Consider the following 21,650-nt stretch of genomic DNA (forward strand, 5'->3'; position numbering starts at 1 on the left):
CTGTTGGGGAAATATAATTATCAACAAAATCTGCTGCTGACCCAGAAAACTTCTCCACACTAGCAGACAACAGTCTTATTCTTGAACAGGATGTAATGTGCATCAGGGACTACCCACTAAAAAGACAATAAAATCAATAAGAACTCTCTGCTTTTTATAGGTCAAAGAAATACAACCTAAGACATCCATGTTCTTAAACAATAACTAGACGTCAAGTAAGATGACTTCATAGCACCATTTGTTGCACAAAATCCATCTTAAACTCACTTCACAATTAGAATGGCTGTTGGTGTTTGCTGATTGCCTTATCCTAAGGAAAAATAAATTTCTTGTATCTTTATGGCAGGAAGGAATTTTGTAACTTGGACCCTGGCTCCTGCAGAAGTTAGGCTCCTATCTTCCCTTGGAATCTAGGAGATGGTATCTTAGTTTTCTCCATATCATTTCAAAGAGATGCCCTTCAGATCTTCAAGAAAAAAAAATCCTGGGTTTTAAAACTGGCATGGGGCTTATCTAACTTTTATAAATATTTATATACATTTCAAAGAGCAAAGGAAGAATTCACAATTATAAGTTTTGTAAAGCAAATACTCTAAGAAAAGTGATGGATAGATGGAGTCTCTTTCTCTTCTTACCTCAGGTTTTTTTTTTTCTTTTTTAGATTTATATTTACCCTTACAAAACTCACTGCTAATCTGAACTTTAAACTAATGACTAAAAGATTTATTTGCATTTTCTAAGCATATAGGGTGAAGGTCCTTTCAAATGGAGAGAAAAGTCATGGGAATACCCAGATTATGGAGGCTGATAATAAAGACTTCAGAAAACTGAAGGGAATTTAAGAAGTATGTGAGTGCATATAAGACAAAGCAGAGGAAGTATTGATCATTTCTTCTGTTAGGTCTTGATGGATATGCCAAAGATGAGAATCTTTACAGAGGGGACATGATGGGTCAATAAGCATTTATTCGCATAGGTGAAATGATCATATTTCTTTAAAAATTTAATTAAATAAATTTACTTTATTGACTGTTACATTTAACCACCAACGAACCAGGAAAAATACTAAAGGAATAGTTTGGAATTTTTTATGAAATGAAAACAAATTTTAGAAATATTTGGTGGTCACTGGCGCATAATGGCAACTTTCAAAGACCTGGATTTTCATTTCCTCATTATCTATATTTCATAACCATTTGTCTTTTATTTATTTTAAAAAATTTAGTATTTATGTATTTATTTACTTTTTTGAGAGAGAGAGAGAGAGAGAGAGAGCGCGCGCACACAAGCAGGGGAGGGGCAGAGAGAGAGGGAGAATCCGATACATGTTCCAGGGTTCAAGATGTCAACACAGAGCCAATTCAGGGATTGAACTCACGGAGCAATGAGATCATGACCTGAGCAAAGTCAGATGATTAGCTGACTGAACTACCCAGGCGCCCCCCCCTCCCATTTGTCTTTTATGATGACTAACATAAAAATAATTCTTGGTCATTGAAAAATAGTCTTATCTGTGGCTAAATGTAGTTCTGTGATATCTGCTTTAAAAAAATCGATTTGAAAATTGTTTGAATTTTAGTATTTAATTACTGTTTAAGTAAATATGAAGCACATGTTTGCCTAAATAGCACTTTAATCCAATATATTTAAGTAACATGGGTGTTATAAATGATAAATCATGGTGATTTAAGTTATATTTAGTATTTCTAATAAACTCAATAACAACATAAATTTCCATAGGAAGAGTTGTTTCTTTTCAACATTAGTCTATATTCTAATAGAAAATAAGAAACTGCATGATTTCCTTGAAGCTTTTTTCTTTTGAAGTTTTTACTTTGATGTTTTAATAGTTTTCACAGTCTAAGAGTTTTTAGTAAATGCTCAGTGGCTTACCTAGATGTCATCTGAATGAGATGCAATTATTTTGAAATGTTGGATCTTTCCATTGTTTTCACAAATACTGACTTTGAAATCTGGCCTAATGCAAGACACTCAAATTACATGTTCATGTATTGCATTTTTCAAAAGTACATATATTATATGAGGGTTTTTGTGCCTATGCACCTTGTCTGTTATATTCCAAAACTTGGGGCATCTGGTTGGCTCAGTCGGTAGAACATGCGACTCTTGATCTCATGAGTTCAAGCTCCACGTTGGATGTAGAGATTACTTAAATAAGTCTTAGGGAAAAAAAGAATCCAAAACTTAACTCCAATTTGTCTCAGTGTAAACAAAGCTCCACTTGAAAAATTGGTTTATGAAACTCTCAGAATCACTTTTCTTTTCTATAAATGTGTTGTAGGTTCTAGTAATGATGGAGTTACACGATCTGAATCACACCCTGCACAGTGGAGAGCAGATTATGTATGAGGTTAAGAGAGGAGGGAGGGAGGCCAGAAGGAGGCTACTGCAATAGTCCTGGTGAGTGTTGGTGAACCAGAGTAGTGGCTGTAGAGGTGGGAGAAGTGGTTGGTTTCTGGGTCCATTTTATGATTTATTGTTTATTTATTTATTTCACACAATTGGAAAGGAAGAAAGAGAGAGAATGGGTCTATTTTTAAAGAAAGACCAAGTAGACATTTTGATGATGTAGGTGAGGGAGAAAAGGGAGGAGTCAGAAAAGACCTTAGGGTTTTTGGTCCTAGCAGCTGAAACAGTGGAAGCTCCATCAACTAGGATGAAGTTGGTGGAAGATTAATTTTTATTGGGACTATCAGGGGTTTTGTTTGGCTCTGTTAAGAGTCTATGATATTTCATAGAATGCTAAGTGAGGTCACCAAGTGGGCAGTTGGACACACAGGACTAAAAATATGGGGAGCAGTTCAAGAGGGAGACATCCAAAAGTGGTGAACCTGAGTGGAGCTTTGGGTCACATGTAGGAGGGGGAAATTTATGTTATGGTGGTGATGCTCTTTTTTTTATGGTGGTGATGCTCTTAATAGGTTAGGAAGATGGTACCCAGGATTGGGCACCATGGTTGAGTGTGGAGGGCACAAAGGTGAGGAGAGGATGGTCTGGCAGGTGACCAAGGCTTCCCTGGGATGAGTAGATATGAGACAGATATGAGGACAGAATAGTAATTGAGTCAAGATGACACTGAAGGCAAGGCTCCTGCTTATTCTTACTACTATACCGAATCAGCATAATTTTGTGATGAGCTTTGGTGAGGTCTGGGATTTTTCAGTCTTGCTGGTGGATAAGATCTGGAGCAAAGGTTGTCATCTGTGAGAGATACTATGCCTGGCATAGTAGTGCTGGGATTTTAATGGAAGTTTTGTAGAGAATGGTGGGTAATGGCTGCTGAGGGGATACCAGTGCAGCACAGAAGTGCAAGAAAGCTATGCGTGTCTCAAACTCACTTGTAGTTCTGGGTGGTTAATATTGAAGAAAGATTCAGAGGCAGGCTATGAGGCCTTCAAAGCAGCATTTGGGACTTTTCCTGACTGTGGGATCCATCAGAGGTCTGGGGTTGTGCTGGATCATGTTTGAACTGGTCAAGCACTCTTTGGATGCCATGTGCCCGGTACCTGGGTGAGTCCAGGGAGATACCTGTGAAGGGGGGCAGGGAGGTGGTGGTGACTATAGTGTCTGGAGATGTGAGAGTATGGTCCACAGAATGATGTGCATATAGGGGGGAAGCGTGATCTGATGGCTCCAGGGCCTTGCTATGGGGACTGAAGGTAGAGTTGTGAAGACAGGTTTGGTTGTATCTGGGAGTCATGATCTTGGGGGCCCCAGGGTTATTGCCTGGCAGGAGGGTTTGCACCCTGCAGGCCAGGCTCACTGCTTAGATGGGGTCTATCTCCCCACCTGCCTGTTGTTAGTGAGGTCTGAACAGTATTAATGTGACCAAGAGGAGAGCATAGTCATCAGTGGGACCAACGACTGGTATCTAATCTGAGATGTGGATCTCTGGAGGAAGATGAGCTTGTATTGTGGGACCTCAGAGAGGCTACTCCTGAATTCAGCTGTCCCTATAATGACAGGCACTATGACATTTGGGGACATGCTTTTGTATTTGTGGGAGGAGTGGGGGTTCCTGGATGAGTTCCAGAGATTCCTGTACCACAATGTGAATCTGAAGAACTTTGCACTTATATGCTCATATCCTCACTGGGCAAGGCATTCATGCCCTCCCCAGTGCTCTGGTCTAAGCTTTGTATCCCCACTCTCCAACCCTGCTTTCCCCAGATGGTGCTCTGTCCTTCTCACATCAGGACCATGGACACTGTTTCTGTTCCCAGTTCCTGAGCAGGTGCTGTGGTTGATAGGGCTGGACTGTTTGCACTGACCTCTTCCCTCCTCATGCCCCAACATCTGCCTCATAGGGAAATATTCAGGGTCAGTACTCTTATAGTGAGCCCAAGGATCTCACTTGCTTGCCCTCTCCCTGGCCAGTGACTGTGTTTAGGTCCATGGAACCTCTGTACCTTAGGTTTTACTCCCTTACTTTAACTGACATTTCCTTGTGCAGGCTCGTGCCACGAATTCCTTGCATTCTCATGGCCTCTACTTACCTGGACCATGAGCTGTTTTTCAAGCCTCCTGCTCAGTTCCGTTTGTAGTGTGGAGATCTCTTTTGTGGTCTGTTGTGTGCTGAATTGCCCTGGCCCGGTAGTGACCACTCACCTGACAGTTTTTTCCTTCAGTGCTTGTATCCTCCATGTCCCATGTAGTTGCTCAAGTAGGGCTTCAGAAGAGTCCTTTCTGCATCACAGGATGGATATGACCTTAGCCGTGACAGGGTGGGCTCAGAGGGGGTCTGCCCCTGGTGGATGGCAGCTGGGGAGTGTGTGATGTCTGGGCTATGTTCAGATCATACCAGCAACCTGTCCTTTCCAACCAGGGTTTTGGTGCCATTGCCAGTGGCCACACCCCATTTCTATTTTTCTGTTGTTGGTACTGTGCTGACTTGTTGAAGTCCAGGGGAAATCTCGAATATCTCTGTATTCCACATCTTACCTATCCCTCTCAACAATCTTTCTTAAGTGCTCTGCCACACTGACCTGCCTATGTTGTACCCCAAGGTGTACAGTATCCTGACATTGGCCTTGAACTCCCAGTCATTTGTTGCAGTTGGATTTTCCTGGGCTCTCACATGCCTCTGCATGGCCTTCAATGTCACCAGCAGACAAGTTCCTGCTGAAAGCCTTTGGTGGAAGAAGATGTACATCTGCTTTGCTTCCCTGTGCCACACCCTGTCCCATGTCCTCCTGGTGAAGCCTCTACTATTCTGTGACCTTATGGTTTCAGTAATGCTCAGCAGCCACATCTGCAACCAGAACCCCACTCCCATTTCTCAAAAGCATCCCCTGAATTATTCCTGGTTGCAATTCAATTGAGTAATTCAACTGGATGTGATTCATTGAGTCAGTGTAGACACATTACTCCAATAACGTCAACACATATTTCACTGTTACTTCTTTGCTTTAAGGTTCTTGGTGCAGATCAGAGAACAAAGAGGTACCTTATGAACAGAGTGTTTCTGTAGGAGTAGCACAGATCAGGATTTTCAAGGCAGGTCCCTTCATCCAGAAGATCCACCCCTGTGATATGTGTATCCCTATCTTGAAACACATTTTACAGTTGTCTAAGCACCATGGAAAGCATCATGGACAGAAACTGTTTACAAGAGAACAGCATGTACCAAACAATTTTATTTTAGTGCAAACCCTTAGTGTCACCAGGAGCAGCATTTTGGTGAAAAATTTCAGAAGAAACATGGAAAGGGCCTCATGTGTGAAGAGATGCAAGTTCCATGTGTTAAGGAAGCCCTTTACCCGTGGGGAGGTTAGGAAGGACTTCCTGGCCACCTTGGACTATGTTTATAAGTAGGGCACTTATACTAGGGAGAGAGCAAACAAAACCATCAAGTGTGGGTTGGTAGAAAAAGTCATTAAAACTGGGAAGAACGCAAGACAGCCTTCAGCTACACCGACACACTTGCTCAGAATCAGGGTGTCTACACTAAAGAAAATCCTTACAGTATAGTGAATATAGGACATCTTCTGGCGATAGCCTCACCTTCAATTATCAATGGAGAGTTCACACTAGAGAAAGACCACAGTTTGGAGGAAATGTGAAATTTCCTTGTTCAGTATAACAAAAATGGATCAAAACCTCTGTGAGTATCCATCTGTCTGCTTTGAATCTCATACATCTGAACCTCCATAAAGGGAAGATGCCCCATAAATTTCATTTATGTGGGAAGCATATGTGGCTATGTTGCACTTTCTAACCAGCCCAGGGCTCTTTCCAGATTCATGTCACTGCCAGTTTCTGTGGCCAAAGCCACTTCATCTCAACTACCTGGCAGGTTCCCCTCCGGGAAGCTGGCATCTGTTCTGCCATGTATTGGAGAAAAGTAGTAGTAGCCTGAGCCCTTAGAAGGTCCATATCCCCTTCTCTCTGATTAGTTGGCATGGACCTCACCTAGTGTTGTCCCAGAGGAAAGCAAATGAATTCTACTGGCAGCTTGCCAAGAGCTACCTTTTTCAGGTACGTTTGTCTCACGCGATACTTGCGATTAATTTTTCCCACTCCCAAGTCTCCAACTTGGGGACTGCCTATCACATATTGCTTTGGTTTGTACCATAAGAAAGACCTTATTTTTAAAATACTCTCTAAATTTGGGGTTTCTAGCTACTATGCAGTGGTTTATGATAGATTTGGGCTTTGCAAGCATTACAATTTTTGTCGATTCCCGAACTCTGTGTGCCTCTAAGGGAACAGTATGGAGGAAATGGCACCTCAGTGTTGGGCAAATTTGCATCGCTGCCCATAGCCTCTTGGCAAAGATTTGTTATCCTAATTCATGGCTTGGACACCTGGGTGATTAGTCTCCAGATATCCGCACATGGCCTCCTTAAAGAAGGACCGCCCAACCTCTACCCTTGAACAAGGGCCTTCCATTTCCCAGAGGCCCTCTCAGTAAATCTTGGCCTTTTCTCCTGGAGTCAGGTGGAGAACCCTCTTTCCTAGGCCTTGGGAATCTGTGGGAACTAAATTTCCCAGAACGCCCAGCGTTAAAGACGGCATCGCTGAGCCAACGAAGGCTTAGAAAAGAGGTGTTTCCGTTTGAGCACAAAGGGTTGGGGCGGGGCTTCCTGTGTCCAGTCTGTGGCCATCGTTTTGGCTGTCGGCAGGTGTCTTCGCCTTGTGAGACGTTCCGGAGGGCCGGGCCGCGGCGAGAAAGGAGGCTTTGTCCCGCCGTACTGAGGCGAGTCTGGGGGCGGGGACCTCGTCGCCAGCGAGCCCGGCCTGGAGACTTCTGTGCCCGTGACCGTCGTGTTCACTCAGTTGTCATCACTTCACTCCGCCCACAGTCCGATGGCGGTGGCCGCGCCCAGGGACCCGGCTGAGGTAAACCCGCGGCCCCCGGGCCCCCGCCTCCGCCCCTCCAGGCCAGAGCGCGGGGCACCTGCTCGGGTCTCTGCAGCCCAGGCCCCAGTGTCCGGCCCCGGGGAGGTGCTCGTGGGCGGGGGCCCAGTGTCTGAGCGCTGGCGTGACGGGGTGTGGGAGTGGGCTGCAAGGAAGGGGCCGGCTGGTGCAGGGCTGCAGGGGGACCTGAGGGGGAGGATTCGGGAGTGTGGGGTCCTCCTTCTGCCCTCGGGGAACATAAGTGCCGCGGAGTCACGGCGGGGGGGGGGGGGACTGGCGGGCTGGAGGGTTGTCCTTTCACGTGAGGACTCTAGACGCCAAGGACTCTAGACACTAGACGCCAAGTTTTGGCCAAAGGAGGGACACGATCTCCGTAATGAGGGGTGAGGGGTGGTGAAGACCTTGTGGCCCTGGGAGGTTGAGTCTCTGTTCAAGGTCACACCTGGTAAAAGGCATAACTGAGTACTCAGGCACAAAAAATAGAAGCCAGCCTGAGGTCAGCTGGCTAAGGTCCTAAGTCCATGTCAGGGGTTATATGTGGATGTTCCCTTTAATGGCGACCGTTTTAAGCAGGTGTGGAAGGTTAACCCAGGACTGGGTACCAAGATGTGCAAGTGCCTAGAGGTAAAACTAAAGTCAGGAATGTTCAAAACCACAGGTCTCCGTTTCTTTCAAATAGGAATAAATAGCAAGTGGATAGGTGTCATGACAAGAGTGACTGCCTGCACTTCTGGGTGTGTGTTCTAGAAGTAACGAGAGGTTTTGATCACAGGAAGGAGGTGATGTTACCAAGGTCTTAGAAGACTTCATCTGGCTTCAGAGTGGAAAACAGACTATGAGCTTGAGGGAGCAAGAAGGACAATCACTGTGGTGGCTACTGCTATAGTCCAGGTGAGGGGTAATGGACCAGGGTTGTTGCTTAGGAGATGGTTGTATTCTGGCTGTGTGTTAAAAAATTTTTTTTATTAATGTTTTATTTTTGAAAGAGAGAGAGAGGCAGAGCACGAGCAGGAGAGGGGCAGAGAGAGAGGGAGACACAGAATCTGAAGCAGGTTCCAGACTCTGAGCTGTCAGCACAGAGCCCAACACAGGGCTTGAATTCATGACCCATGAGATCATGACCTGAGCCAAAGTTGGTCGCTTAACAGAATGAGCCACCCAAGTGCCCTGTGTCTTTCTTTATTTTTTATTTTGTATTTATTTATTAAAATAAAATTTTTTTTGTATTTATTTTTGAGAGACAGAGAGAGACAGAGCCTAGGTGGGGGAGGGGCAGAGAGAGAGACACACACACAGAATCTGAAGCAGGCTCCAGGCTCTGAACTGTCAGCACAGAGCCTGACATGGGGCTCGAACCCACAAGCCGCGAGATCATGACCTGAGCTGAAGTCGGACACTTAACTGACTGGACCACCCAGGTGCCCCTGTGTGTTTTTAAAAGGGGCAACTAGACTTTCTGATGTGGACAGTGAGAAAATGAAAGAGCTAATCAGTGATGACCTCAAAGATTTTGGTCTTAGCAGCTGTAGGAATGGAAGCTGCATCAATGTGTTACCGAACTCCAGTCCTTGGACCCAGTGAGAGTAGAAATGAACCTGGACCCACGATTTAAAAATACAGACAAAGCTTTATTGGAGCAACAGCTGTAACTGAATGGAAACACAGTCACAACAAGTTAGACTGGCTCTCTGAAAAATAGGGAATTTTAAAGGACCTAGGGCGGAAGAGGAGTGACGTGTAAGCATGTAGGGGTGGGGAAATACAAGGAATTGGGCACGCAGGCGCAGTTGACAGAACATGCTTCTTCATACATTGGGTGTTTTGTTTGCAGTTAAGCCTCCACCTCTGGGCGTGATTTTCAACATTGTAGTGAGTTAAAGGTAACTCTTGGTCACTCCATGATCCATCTGTGCTGGCGTGAGTTAGGGGTTAAGCTCCAACTGGTCTGGGCCGCAAGAGCTCTTCCTCCAGGCAGTCGTGATAGCTTGAGGGGTAGTTTTGGTTTCCATCATGGGATGCTCTGCCTCTTGGGTCTTTGGCCTGAGTTAGGAGATAAGCTGGAAAGAAGAGCCTAAGAAAAATGTGGGACAAAGGTCGGTGGATACAAGCAGGTGAGAAGTAAAGGTCAGGTCTTGGGATCTAGCTGGTAGCACATTCAGATGAGCAAGTTGGTATTCACCGAGGATATCAGGAGCTTAGTTTTGACCATGTGAAGAGTCTGAGGTGTTTCAAAAATCAGTGACTGGAGGCATCAAATGAACAGCTTACAGGTCGGGAAATCTGGGGAGGGATTCAGGTTAGAAACATCCAAAATGTGGAAACTACAGTGGGGACGAAGAGGACTGAGCGGTGGGTCGTATTTAGGCAAACTTGAGGTTGTGGTGGCAAAACTATTTGGGGGCCAGGTGTGGAGGGTGAGGGCCAGGACTGGATCTCTTGCTTGGATACCTGGGTGATGGTTTCGGGCTGCACAGATGCAGGTAAGTAGACATGAGGTTTGGTGTATCAGACAGAATACTCTGTAGATGGCCAGAGCTTCCAAGGGAAGAGTGGATTTGCAGTGGATGCAAAGAGACGAGAGATAGGGGACAAAAGATGACGCCCAGGCCAGAACTGGTATTTATTAGCCACTTTTTAGACTTAGCGAGATTTTGTGAGGACTTTGGTGGGACCTGATGTGTTTCATTCAGCCTGGTCAGGGAAAATAGGGTCGCCTGTGAGAATCACTAGGCCTGGGGTGGGCAATCAATGGAGTTGGTCTCGAAGGTTAGGGGGACAGAGAAAATTTTTATTTGCTGAGGTGATAGCAAGTGCATCAAGGAAATAGGATGGGCCTATGGATATGTGAGATCTGCCCATGGTTCTGTGTGTCTAAGTCAGGCAAGGATCAGAGCCACAGGATGATCAGAGCCATAAAATGATTTGGAATAACACTGCTGTTGGGACCCGTATGAGGTTAGTGGTCTTACAGGATCCTGTTTGAATTTGCCACTTGAATTGTGGGTGCTGTGTGCCAAATTGTGGCATAAGGCCTAAACCCTGTATGATACGCTTCCTTGACGTGTGGAGGTACCTAGTGCTCTCAGATGGCCTGAGTGCAAATTCTCCTTCCCACATTGCTTCATGGGATAATATCTCCTAGCCTAACAACCCTTTTCATAAAGGGAACAGGGCACGGTTCCTGCTCATCTCTTTGTAGCAGGTTTCAGTCCCCTCCCAGCCCACAGACTTATTCACACAAGCCAGTCACAGCCTATGGGATTCAGAGGGCTCCCAACCTTTTCATCCTACAAGGATAGCATCTCACAGCCCCTATTTTCTCACTTTTTTCCAGAATGCAGCCCCTATGTGGGCCTTTATGGTGAGTAGTATCCTGTTCTCAGAGGGGTGAATTTGTGATAAACTGCTGTCAGTCACATCTGTCCAGTCTTAGGTGTTATGTGTTCAGCCATCACCATAATCTGAGGGTGGGGTGAGGAGGAAGCAGTTTAAATATAGGTAACTTCTGGGCAGGTCAGGGAGCTGTCTTTGGAGTGGGACAGTGAGGCGGTGGCAGCCGCAGTAATTTGACTGTGGGTTACGGGCACTAAGGGATGTGCAGCCTAAAGAAAGATGTGGATTTGGAGAGGGAACATGTCAGATGATCCCAGGGCCCTGCATTGCTAATTACATGACAATGACCATACCAGGGGAATTGCTTGTCAGGAGGTTGTGGATCCCTGTGTGCCAGGCCCACAGCTCAGGTATATATTTTTCTGCCTGTCTTTTATTGCTGGTGGTTGAACCCAGTGGCCAATGGGACCATGAGGAGACAATAACACCAGTGGTACCAGGGCCTGATTTCTCCTCTAAGTTGGGAAGCTTGGGAGATGGATGGTCATAGGGAGATGTGCGGGGGAAAGGATTGTTGTGGCTTCTCAGAAGTAGAATGTAGTTTTATCTGTCATCATGCAGGGCAGTGTGACCTTTGAAGATGTAGCTTATAGTTGTCTACACTATAAGCAAGATGAAGCAGACTTACTATCACTGTTACTGAATTTTGAATAAAAATATCCTGGAAGACTAAATGACATGAAATGTGAGCTTACAAATATATAAAGTTGATTAGATAAATAATGAGATGTTCTAGAGGGAACTTAAAGCCTAGAGACTATACTTGGAACATTTGTTTTTCTTGCCCAGCAGGTAAAGCAGGACTGAGACACCCACATGTCACTGTCAGAAAGCATGAAGGGGTGAATGTTGGGGAGGCTGAGGAGACCAGTGTAGAGGTGTTCATTAGACTATGTTGTAGGTTCATAATCAGAGTTATTCAAAAAGATGAAGTAGAAGAAAGTAAAAGGCGACTGACGTATTCATTAGGATGAGACATGGCTCTTGTCTCACTGAGATGAGAATAGAGTTTGGGGCTTTGGTTTCACAGGAAGGTCTGGGGGAAAGGCCGTGGCTGTGAACATGGTGGGCTTGTTGCTTGTACCCGATCAGGACAAGGACATGGAGCCACTTGGTAGATGAGGCCAGAGCACACAATGTCAGTGGATGACAACATGCATACATGCAGTGAGGTGATATGTCTAGAATATCCAATGAATACTACTATATATTTTTTTAGTAGTTTTTATTTATTTTGGGGCCATTTACTTTCATAGCAGTAAAGTTACTTAATGTAGATTCAGGCTGCAGGAGAAACCAGTGACACTTTGGAGACATCATTCTAAGCTCCAACCACTGCAAAGTATTATGGCAAAGCTTAAGGTTCTGAAAGCCACTCAGAAAGCAGGCAATGCTGAGAAAAACCTGCCCCTTGTGTGAAAATAAAGACAAGGTAATATCCAACATCATTCCAGAAAACATTTCCTTCCAAAAGCTGTCATTGGCTGAGAAATCTCATTAGAGGGAAGCTTTATTGAGTTTAAAGATAAGTTGGTTGAAATTCAAGTCTGTTAATAACACCTTCTGTGCTGTGAGAAAAGTAAAATTATAAAGATAATATAAGGATCCCACATTCAGTATGGTTGAGGAAGATAATATCCAAATTTTAGTAGAAACCATTTTATCAGTTTAGAGGACTTGGGCGGTTTGATTTTCCTTGAATCAGAGAAATATGTAAACTTTAAAATAAAATTGGATTGGGGCACCTGGAAGTTGGTGGAGCATGTGACTCTTGATCTCAGGGTTGTGAGTTTGATAAATAAATAAGGCTTATTATCTTTACACTCAGAAGTCATTTTTCATGTAACCGACTTTTCCAACTCAGTATAAATAAACATTAACATCAGGTCTTTCACACACACAAATTTAATTTTTGGAGGGTTTTTTAATACTACCAAAGATTGAAACTAATTTGATGTCTGTCAATGGAAGATTGAATAAATCATGACGGATACCAAGATGGAGCATTAGCTTTGGAGGAAGTTCTCCCAACTGCTACAGCTCTGGAACATACTGTTAGGTGAAAAAGAAGAGGGAGAAGGTGTCATAATATTTTGTGCAGGTAGCTGTATTTTTCTAAGAATGGAAGGAAAATTTTGTTTGTTTGTTTCTCTTGAGTGTCATTAGGAGCTTATTGGCTCCTAAGTAAGAACTTACTGAATATATTGATACTGACTTGATGAAAATAGAGATAAGGAGATAGTATGTTTTTTGGAATGTCATATAGAGAAAAGTAGCAATGGTAATGGCCCCATATGAATAATTCTACCCAAGTACCAAATCTAATTTTGATCCCACCCATTGATTTTAAGTGACTGTTTAAAGGAACAATGGGGCATCGAAGATTATATTAAAATACATTATGAGTAAGCAGTAAGCCAAATTAATATATGTGAAATTCTATAAGATATATGAACCCTTTCATAAAATGTAATATGTTAAGATAAAAGGGATAGGATATATGTAGAATATAATAAAATCTAGAGAACATATAAATATGATACAATGGTCAGAAAAATATTTGAGTGCTGATTCCAACAAACAACTCTAAATATTTAATCAACACATCACAATTGAATACTGACTTGGTAATTGATGATTTTAAGCACCTATTATTTAATTTACATGTAATAAAAATACTTTATGTTAAATGAAATATTCTTTTATAAAAAACATTCATTTATAAATATTCACATAAGTGTTTAGAGGCACAATTATATGGCTTCTTAAATTATCCTTAACATGAATTGGCTTTGGAGGGAAGTTGGGTGGGTTTATAAGCGAAATGAGTTTGGCAGTGGGTAGGTTCTGTGAAACTGTTATGGGTTCACATGGTTCATTTTATTAACCTTTCTCTTTTGTAGATGTCTGAAAATTTAAAGTTATTGTTAAAATGTCATTATTTCAATAATTAAATACAGATAAAAATGTTTTTCCTCTATTTGCTAAAATCATTTTCTAGGGCACCATTCATCCTTATATTGCATTATTTAGCCTTCAATTTTGAGAGTATTACATTGAAGTCTCTTTCTGTTACTCTGTTTCTCATCATTTTTCCTAAGCAAGAATCAATAATTTATATGCTTTCTACGTTGGGAGGAGAGGTCAGTGAAAGGAGTAAGGTCAGCCATGTGGGTAGAGCTTGCATACTGGAGAAGAGAAGACCCCACTAAGTTAGCTGTTATTTTGTATTTATGATCAGTTTTTTACTTGTTAAGCAGGTCATCAAATCCAGATTATTATTTTAAAAAAAAATTTTTTTAACGTTTTATTTATTTTTGAGACAGAGAGAGACAGAGCATGAACATGGGAGGGGCAGAGAGAGAGGGAGACACAGAATCGGAAGCAGGCTCCAGGCTCTGAGCCATCAGCCCAGAGCCCAACACGGGGCTCGAACTCCTGGACTGTGAGATCGTGACCTGAGCTGAAGTCAGACGCTTAACCGACTGAGCCACCCAGGCACCCCAGATTATTATTTTTTAAATTAGACTTTATGATTTTAGGGCAGTTTTAAGTTCACAGCAAAATTAGTGGAAGCTACAGAGGTATCCCGTATATGCCTTCCCCCACAAAAGCACACACTTCCTGCTATCAACATCCCACGTCAGAGTGATATGTTTGTTCACAATCTATGAATCTGCGCTGACACATCATTTTCACTCAAAGTCCACAGTTAACATTAGGGTTCACACTTAGTGTTGTGCATTCTGTGGATTTTTACTATCTCCATAGTTCAACCTTTTCCAGAATGTCATATACTTGCAATCCTACAGTATGTACCCTTTTCAGATTGGTTTCTTCCACTTAGTAATATGCCTTTTCATGACTTGATAACTTCTTTTTTTTAATAATTTAAAAAATGTATTTATTTTGAGAGAGAGTGCAAGAGAGCACATGTGCATGAGCAAGGGAGGGGCAGAGAGAGATGGAGGGAGAATCCCAAGTAGACTCCGCACTGTCAGCGCAGAGCCCGATGTGGGGCCCAATCTCACGAACCATGAGATCATGACCTGAGCCGAAGTCAAAAATCTGATGTTATCCAACTGAGCCATCCAGGTGCCCCTTGATAACTTCTTTTTAGTGCTGAATAATATCCCATTGTCTGGATAGGACATAATTTATCCATTCACCTATTGAAGGACACCTTGGTTGCTTCCTAGTTTGGGCAGTTATGGATAAAACAGCTAAAAATGTCTATCTTCAGGTTTTTATGTGGACATACATTTTCAACTGCTTTAGGTAAATACCAAGGGGCACAATGCCAGATTGTATGATAAGAGTGTGATTAGTTCTGTAAGAAACCACCAAACCATCTTCCAAAGTGGCTGTACCAGTTTGCATCCCTACCAGTAATGAATGAGAGTTTCTATTGCTCTGTATTCTTGTGAGCATTTGTTGTCATCAGTGTTCTGGATTTTGGCCATTTCTATTAGATATTTAGTTATATCTCATTGTTTTATTTTGCAATTTCTAATAATAAAATGATGTTGAGCATCTTTTCATATGCTCGCTTGCCATCCATCTGTCTTCTTCGGTGAAGTATCTGTTCACGTTTATGTTAAAAAAAAAACAGTTTTATTAGCTACATTAAGTTAACGACACCTAAACCATCCAAATTTGAGATTCTCCCAGAGAATTCAAATTAGGATTCATCACAGCATCACTTACTTCAAATCCATAATAATATTTTACTTGTTTACATTAATAGTCCATAAGTTATTAAATAACAGCAAATTATTAATTGGAATTAGACTTCAGGGACCGTCAGATGTTTGGTAAACTACAGGTTAGTTACCACGAATATATGCTAACAAATAAGTATTTCTGGAGGGATGCACAACAATTGATGACAGAACTTAACTCTTGCGTTATAGGAGATAGGGCGTCAAGTAGGAGAAAGAGGAAATACTAGGTATTGTATGTGTATGCACATAAATCTCAAAATTTTCTAAACAAAAAGATTGTATACATACTGAAAAATAGTAAGGAAAACAGTAATAAACTAGAACAAACAAAGTGTGTGTGTGCACGCATGTGCGTGTGAAATTAATCAATAAACATAAATAATAGAAAATTATAGAGGAATTGTAATAAAGAAAAAGTATGAAATGAATTTAAATAATAATCAGATGTAACATGTAAGTGGGAGTCAGAACCACAAGATTTGGGTACATAAAGAGATCACAAAAGATCTTTGAGTCCTGGACCAGTTGTGGTTACCTGTCTCACTCCTACTAAGAACTATAGTCATTTGTGGAAAAAAATCAAGCCTGTGTCCTGTCTTTTATCACATAGTTTCTGTAGAAGGACACTTAGGGACTAAATTGGCACATCTTATTTTCAGGAGAAGTAACAGGAGACTCCCCACCTCACAGCTCTGTGGCTTAAATTCTAGAGGTCAGATCAGACCAAGTTGTCACTGCTCAGAGGATGAGTGGGGCAGCTGCTTTAGAAATCCTTGCAGATTTGGAGCAGGTGCTGATATCCAGGGGCCATATAAGTGCCAGAGAAACACTTGGGCCTTGACACCGTCATACACCTTTGTGATTCCTGGCCTCTGCACTCGGTGATCTTTCACTTGTTCTTTCTCTTATCCAATGAGGTGTTTATTCTGAGTGAGAACACTTGTGACAGCACTCCGGCTGGTTTTAAAGGTTAACTTGCTTCTAGTTGACCCGCTCCTTACTTGCTGACCTGAGGTCCTTGATCTATAACAGCTCATTTATACTCTCTTTGAGATTTGCAGACCACCTGTCTTGAGGTGTGAGGAACTAGAACTTTCCCAGGCCACAGAGGCCAGCAAATTGGTTTGAAGCCACCTCGGCTTTCTGATTAGCCTAGCAATTTTCTTTTCTTTTCTTTTCTCTTTTTTTTTGTAGAAAAACTTTTTTTTTTTTTAGGTCACAGAAATGTTTTTCCTCACCTCCCTTTTTGTATCTGTAGACCTTGCCCTCCTTTGCAGAAAGAACAGAGTCCTCCTGCACAGCACATAACCAGGACCCCGTCGCACAACTACCAAGCACCGAGACAACATCTATAACTGGCACCATCGAGTTTGCCCGTGACCAAGAAATGTTGCAGGTCACGGCACTCCCTTTGCTGAGTAGCTGTCCTAAACCCTTTTACCAACCCCTGGGCCAGGTAGAAACCTCAGAGTTGGCGTTTGGACAAGAGTCCTCTTCTCCCCAGGTTGCCGGCCTTGTATATAAAGCTCAAATTCCTTTCCAATTAAAACTGGTCTCTTGAGTAATGATCTTTCAGGCGACTGCCAGCCAAACTTGGGTTCAGTAACACTTTCTTTGTGCTGATCCCAGAAATTTGCTATAGACATAAAATACAGATGAAATAATGTGCACCCAGCTCCCCAGGACCAGTAATAAAGTACACGGGGTGTGCAGTTTTGTAACTGATCACAGAAAGTTTTCAAAGACTATTCATTCATCGGGCTCTCCAGAGCAACAGAACCGAGAGAGAGAGAGAGAGAGAAACGTCATATTCATTTTTTCCTCGGTAATATTGGCTTAATGGAGACACGAGAGAGAAAGGAGAGAGATTTTAAAGGAACTGGTTCACAAAAATGTGGAGGCTGGAAAAGTCTAAGATCTTAGATCTTAGATCTAAACTGGAGGTCCAGGGAATAGTGGATGTTCAGCGCTAGTCTGAAGCCAATCTAGAGACAGAATTTCCTCTGTCTGTGGAATCCCTGACTGTGCCCTTCTCATCTGAAAATATATTGCATATTTTAGCTATTTGTTTTGTTTGAAGTTTATCTTTCCTGATGGTAACATTGGCTTAATAGAGGCAGGTTCTTTGCCAGACATTTTCTTCCTCCTACTTCTCATATACAAGAATAAGGTGTGACACACATTGCATGCTTAACATGTACCTATTGAAGCAGTGAATAAAAGTATACCTACCTTGTCCCTGTTCATTTTTAAGAATGTGAAATCTTTCCTACTTCTTTATTTTCATCTTCTAGCAGGCTGCAATGATGCACAAATAACAGAAATTTAAAGTAATATATTTTTAGGTGAAACACTTGGGTTGACCAAAAACACATCCCAGTAAACACATCTTCCATCTTAGCTGTCTTCTCTCAATGATTAGACCTTATCTTGCCTGTCGTTTTTACCTGGTGTTTTCCAGGCATTTTAGATATGTTATAGGCTGGCTGTTTCTCTCGAATAGTTTTTTAAAATTTTTTTAACTTTTTAATTCTTTGAGTTTATTTATTTTTAAGAGACAGAGAGGGGGCGCCTGGGTGGCGCAGTCGGTTAAGCGTCCGACTTCAGCCAGGTCACGATCTCGCGGTCCGTGGGTTTGAGCCCCGCGTCGGGCTCTGGGCTGATGGCTCAGAGCCTGGAGCCTGTTTCCGATTCTGTGTCTCCCTCTCTCTCTGCCCCTCCCCGTTCATGCTCTGTCTCTCTCTGTCCCAAAAATAAATAAACGCTGAAAAAAAATTAAAAAAAAAAAAAAGAGAGAGAGAGAGAGACAGAGCATGAGCAGGAGAGAGGCAGAGAGAGAGGGGGAGACACAGAATCTGAAGCAGGCTTCAGGCTTTGAGCTGTCAGCACACAGCCTGACCTCGGGCTCCAACTCATGAGCTGTGAGATCATGACCTGAGCCAAAGTCTGATGCTTAACCGACTGAGCCACCCAGGTGCCCCAAAAAACACTCTTAAAAAGTTGAGTTGTAAAGGGTGTGAGTGAGAAATGGTAGAAGCAGGAAATGTACCGGATGGAAGAGTGAAGTATAAATGTTTTAAGGTGTCCAACAAAGTTATTTTAAGTTTTTATTTAAGTAATCTCTACACCCAACATGGAACTCAAATTCACAACCCAAAGATCAAGAGTTACATGATCTTCTAACTGAGTCAGCCAGGCACCCCCAACATAGTTATTTTAAGAGATTTAAACAACTTGTCTTTGCCAACTCCTTACAGCTTCTCTCTAAAGAGTACCTTCCGACAGTGGTGGCTTTGGAAGGAAATATTTTCTAGGTGACGTTGGACATAAACTTGTCCTTCATTTTCACAGAGGGGCAGAAGGATCTGTCTCAGCACTACATTCTCTCAAGTGACTTCTTGGCCAATACACTTTGCCCCAGGATTCTGAGGTGGGTGGAGCTAAGAATGATGTCTCCAAAGTGCCTTGGACTCTGCTCTTTCCTCTAGTGGGCCCTGTAACTCCTGCTAAATTCCTTTCTTGCCATGAATAGACGGGAGCAATAAAAAGGAAAAACAACTCCAGAAAAAAAAAATAATTCATGGAAACTGTGATGCAGGCATTCCAGAAAGATATATAGTCCCAGTACATGAATTCATGTTGTTCGTCATTCACATTGTATGTTCTCACTTCATGGTCTACCAAGTGGCTCCAAGGGACTTTGGTGCAGACACAAGTGGAGAATCCAATACAGTCACAGGAACCGCCTTTCCCCTAGACTTTCTCGTAAGCAGCATTCTTATCCTGGTGAGACAAAAGCCACATTCACCATTCTCATCCTGGTGAATACGTTTGTCACCCTTTATCTTTCGGAATATGAACCTACACCATGGTCTGATGAATAGCTTTACACTGATTTCTTCAGGCTCCCTGACATTCATCCCTTTGTGCTCGTTGGTAGTGACACCCAGGTCTCTCAGTTATACTTTGCCGGCTAGGCAAGAAAAACATATGTTCCAAGTGTAGTTTCTGGGCTCTAAGTTCTCTCTAGGACATCTCACCATTTCTTTAAATAAACTTTACATGTTTGTAGGCTCAGATTTTATGTCATTTAATCTGAGAAACTTTAACTCAAAGGTGAATAACAAAGATCATAACTCTGTTCTATATTGCTTATATTGTGGAAAACATGAAGGCCACTCATTCAAAAGTAATTTTCTAAAATTGTATGATGTAGTTCACTAGAGGCTCAGGTAATTTTATGATCTAACAGTGGGAATGTTCAGAATATAGGAGTTGAGAGTATAAAACCACTTCTGATTAGAAATTTATGCTGACATTTAAAAGATTCTAATTAACAAAGCATAGTGGCAGGGGAGGGGGTGTTTCAATTGGAGAAAAAAAGACCTGGGAATACTCTGAGATGGAAAGGCACATGGAATTCAAAAGACTGAAGGAAGATCAATGGGTGTTTAGTACAATGTATGATGGGGACTGTGGTGAGAAAAGCAGCATAGAAAGTGGGTGAGGCTTTTTCTACGAGGTATCAGAGGACACCTGAACTGTAAGAATGATTAGAACTTTGGGTAAGGGAAATAATGGGTTTGTGAGAGATTAATCAGATGGGATCAATAGTATTGTTAATGATAACATTTTAAGTATCCAAATAAATGTATTAAACTTTACATTTTAGCACCTTTTAATATTTGTTTTAATTGAAAGGTTTTTGTTTGTTTGTTTTTTTATTTTTTTTTTCAACGTTTATTTATTTTTGGGACAGAGAGAGACAGAGCATGAACGGGGGAGGGGCAGAGAGAGAGGGAGACACAGAATCGGAAACAGGCTCCAGGCTCTGAGCCATCAGCCCAGAGCCTCACGCGGGGCTCGAACTCACGGACCGCGAGATCGTGACCCGGCTGAAGTCGGACGCTCAACCGACTGCGCCACCCAGGCGCCCCGAAAGGTTTTTGTTTTAAATAGTTCTTATAAATGCATTTACAGTACTTAGTATGAAGCTTTTGGAAATTGTTTTTATAAAAGTCAATTTTCGTAATTATTGTGAGCCATTGGCACCTGGATGATACTTTCAAAAAGTTGCTCTTTTTCTCTTTATTACATATCGTTAGTAAGCCATTTACCTTTCATTACCACTAAAATGTTTATTAATGTAATATTAATATTTGAAATCCTAAGCCAGAATGTGTATTTGGAGAAAGAGCATTCATAGAGGCAATTAAGGTAAAATGACATCATAAGGATGGGGCACTACTTCATTAGGACTGATTTCTTTATAAGAATAGACACCAGGAGTATGCTCACAGAGAGGAAAAGGCCCTGTGAGGGCACAGCAAGATGGCCATCCACAAGCCAAGGAGAGAGGCCTTAGGAGAAACCTTCATCTTCAACTTCCAGCATCCAGAGCGGTGAGAAAATAAATTTCTGTTCAAGCTGCTTCAGTCCATACTGTTTTGTTATGACAGTCCTAGTAGGCTACCACAATTGTCATTTAATGTGTTCTTCTCACCAAAAAAATAAATAAGCTGGACATCCAAAAAGATACAGTTAGGGGACACAATGGTCACAATTCTAAAAAGGCTACACCTGCCCTGGCTGGCTCAGTCAGTGGAGCATGTGACTCTTGATCTCACGAGGCTGTGGTTCCAGCCCCACCTTGGGTGTACAGATTACTTAAAATTTTTTTTAAAAAAGTAAGGCTACACAATTATAAATTAGCTTTTACAAAATATAGAGGGTTTAGTATAGAGCTTTTACAATTTTACTTCCGCTTCTGTTGATTTTTGCTTCCACTTCTCAAAATCACTTATGATACAGGTAAGGGAGAAGTTTTCTGTGGGAGCCAGAAACAATTCCTCTTTGTCCACCTGTGTCAGGGTGGTGTAATATGCCTTTTCTTGCTTTTCTGTGATGGCCCTGTGTGGAGTCTTTTTTCTTCTTCCTGACAAACACACACATAAAACTGAGTAATGCTTCAGGCCATATACATTTGAGGAACAATACCTAATGTTTCCAGCTATGTGTGAACTCTTTTATGTTTTAATGATGTATGGAATCAGATGCCATTTTAAAAATTTGTTTGTTTATTTAGACCAAGTGAGCACATGTGAGCAAGCCAGGGAGGGGCAGAGGGAGAGAGAATCTCAAGTAGGCTCCATA

General features: G+C 42.2%; 1 long non-coding RNA gene and 1 pseudogene across 1 annotated transcript; both read left to right on the forward strand.

Moving 5' to 3' along the window:
- The first annotated feature begins 2,107 nt into the window (after positions 1-2,107).
- Positions 2,108-17,741, forward strand: LOC123382178. The gene is made up of 3 exons (XR_006590157.1): positions 2,108-7,362; positions 8,153-8,271; positions 16,756-17,741. It is a non-coding gene; the product is annotated as an uncharacterized LOC123382178 (long non-coding RNA).
- FELCATV1R-PS36 (vomeronasal 1 receptor felCatV1R-ps36 pseudogene) lies at positions 18,580-19,472 on the forward strand (annotated as a pseudogene).

This window comes from Felis catus, chromosome E2 (assembly GCF_018350175.1).
Source record: "Felis catus isolate Fca126 chromosome E2, F.catus_Fca126_mat1.0, whole genome shotgun sequence".
Lineage (NCBI taxonomy): Eukaryota > Metazoa > Chordata > Mammalia > Carnivora > Felidae > Felis > Felis catus.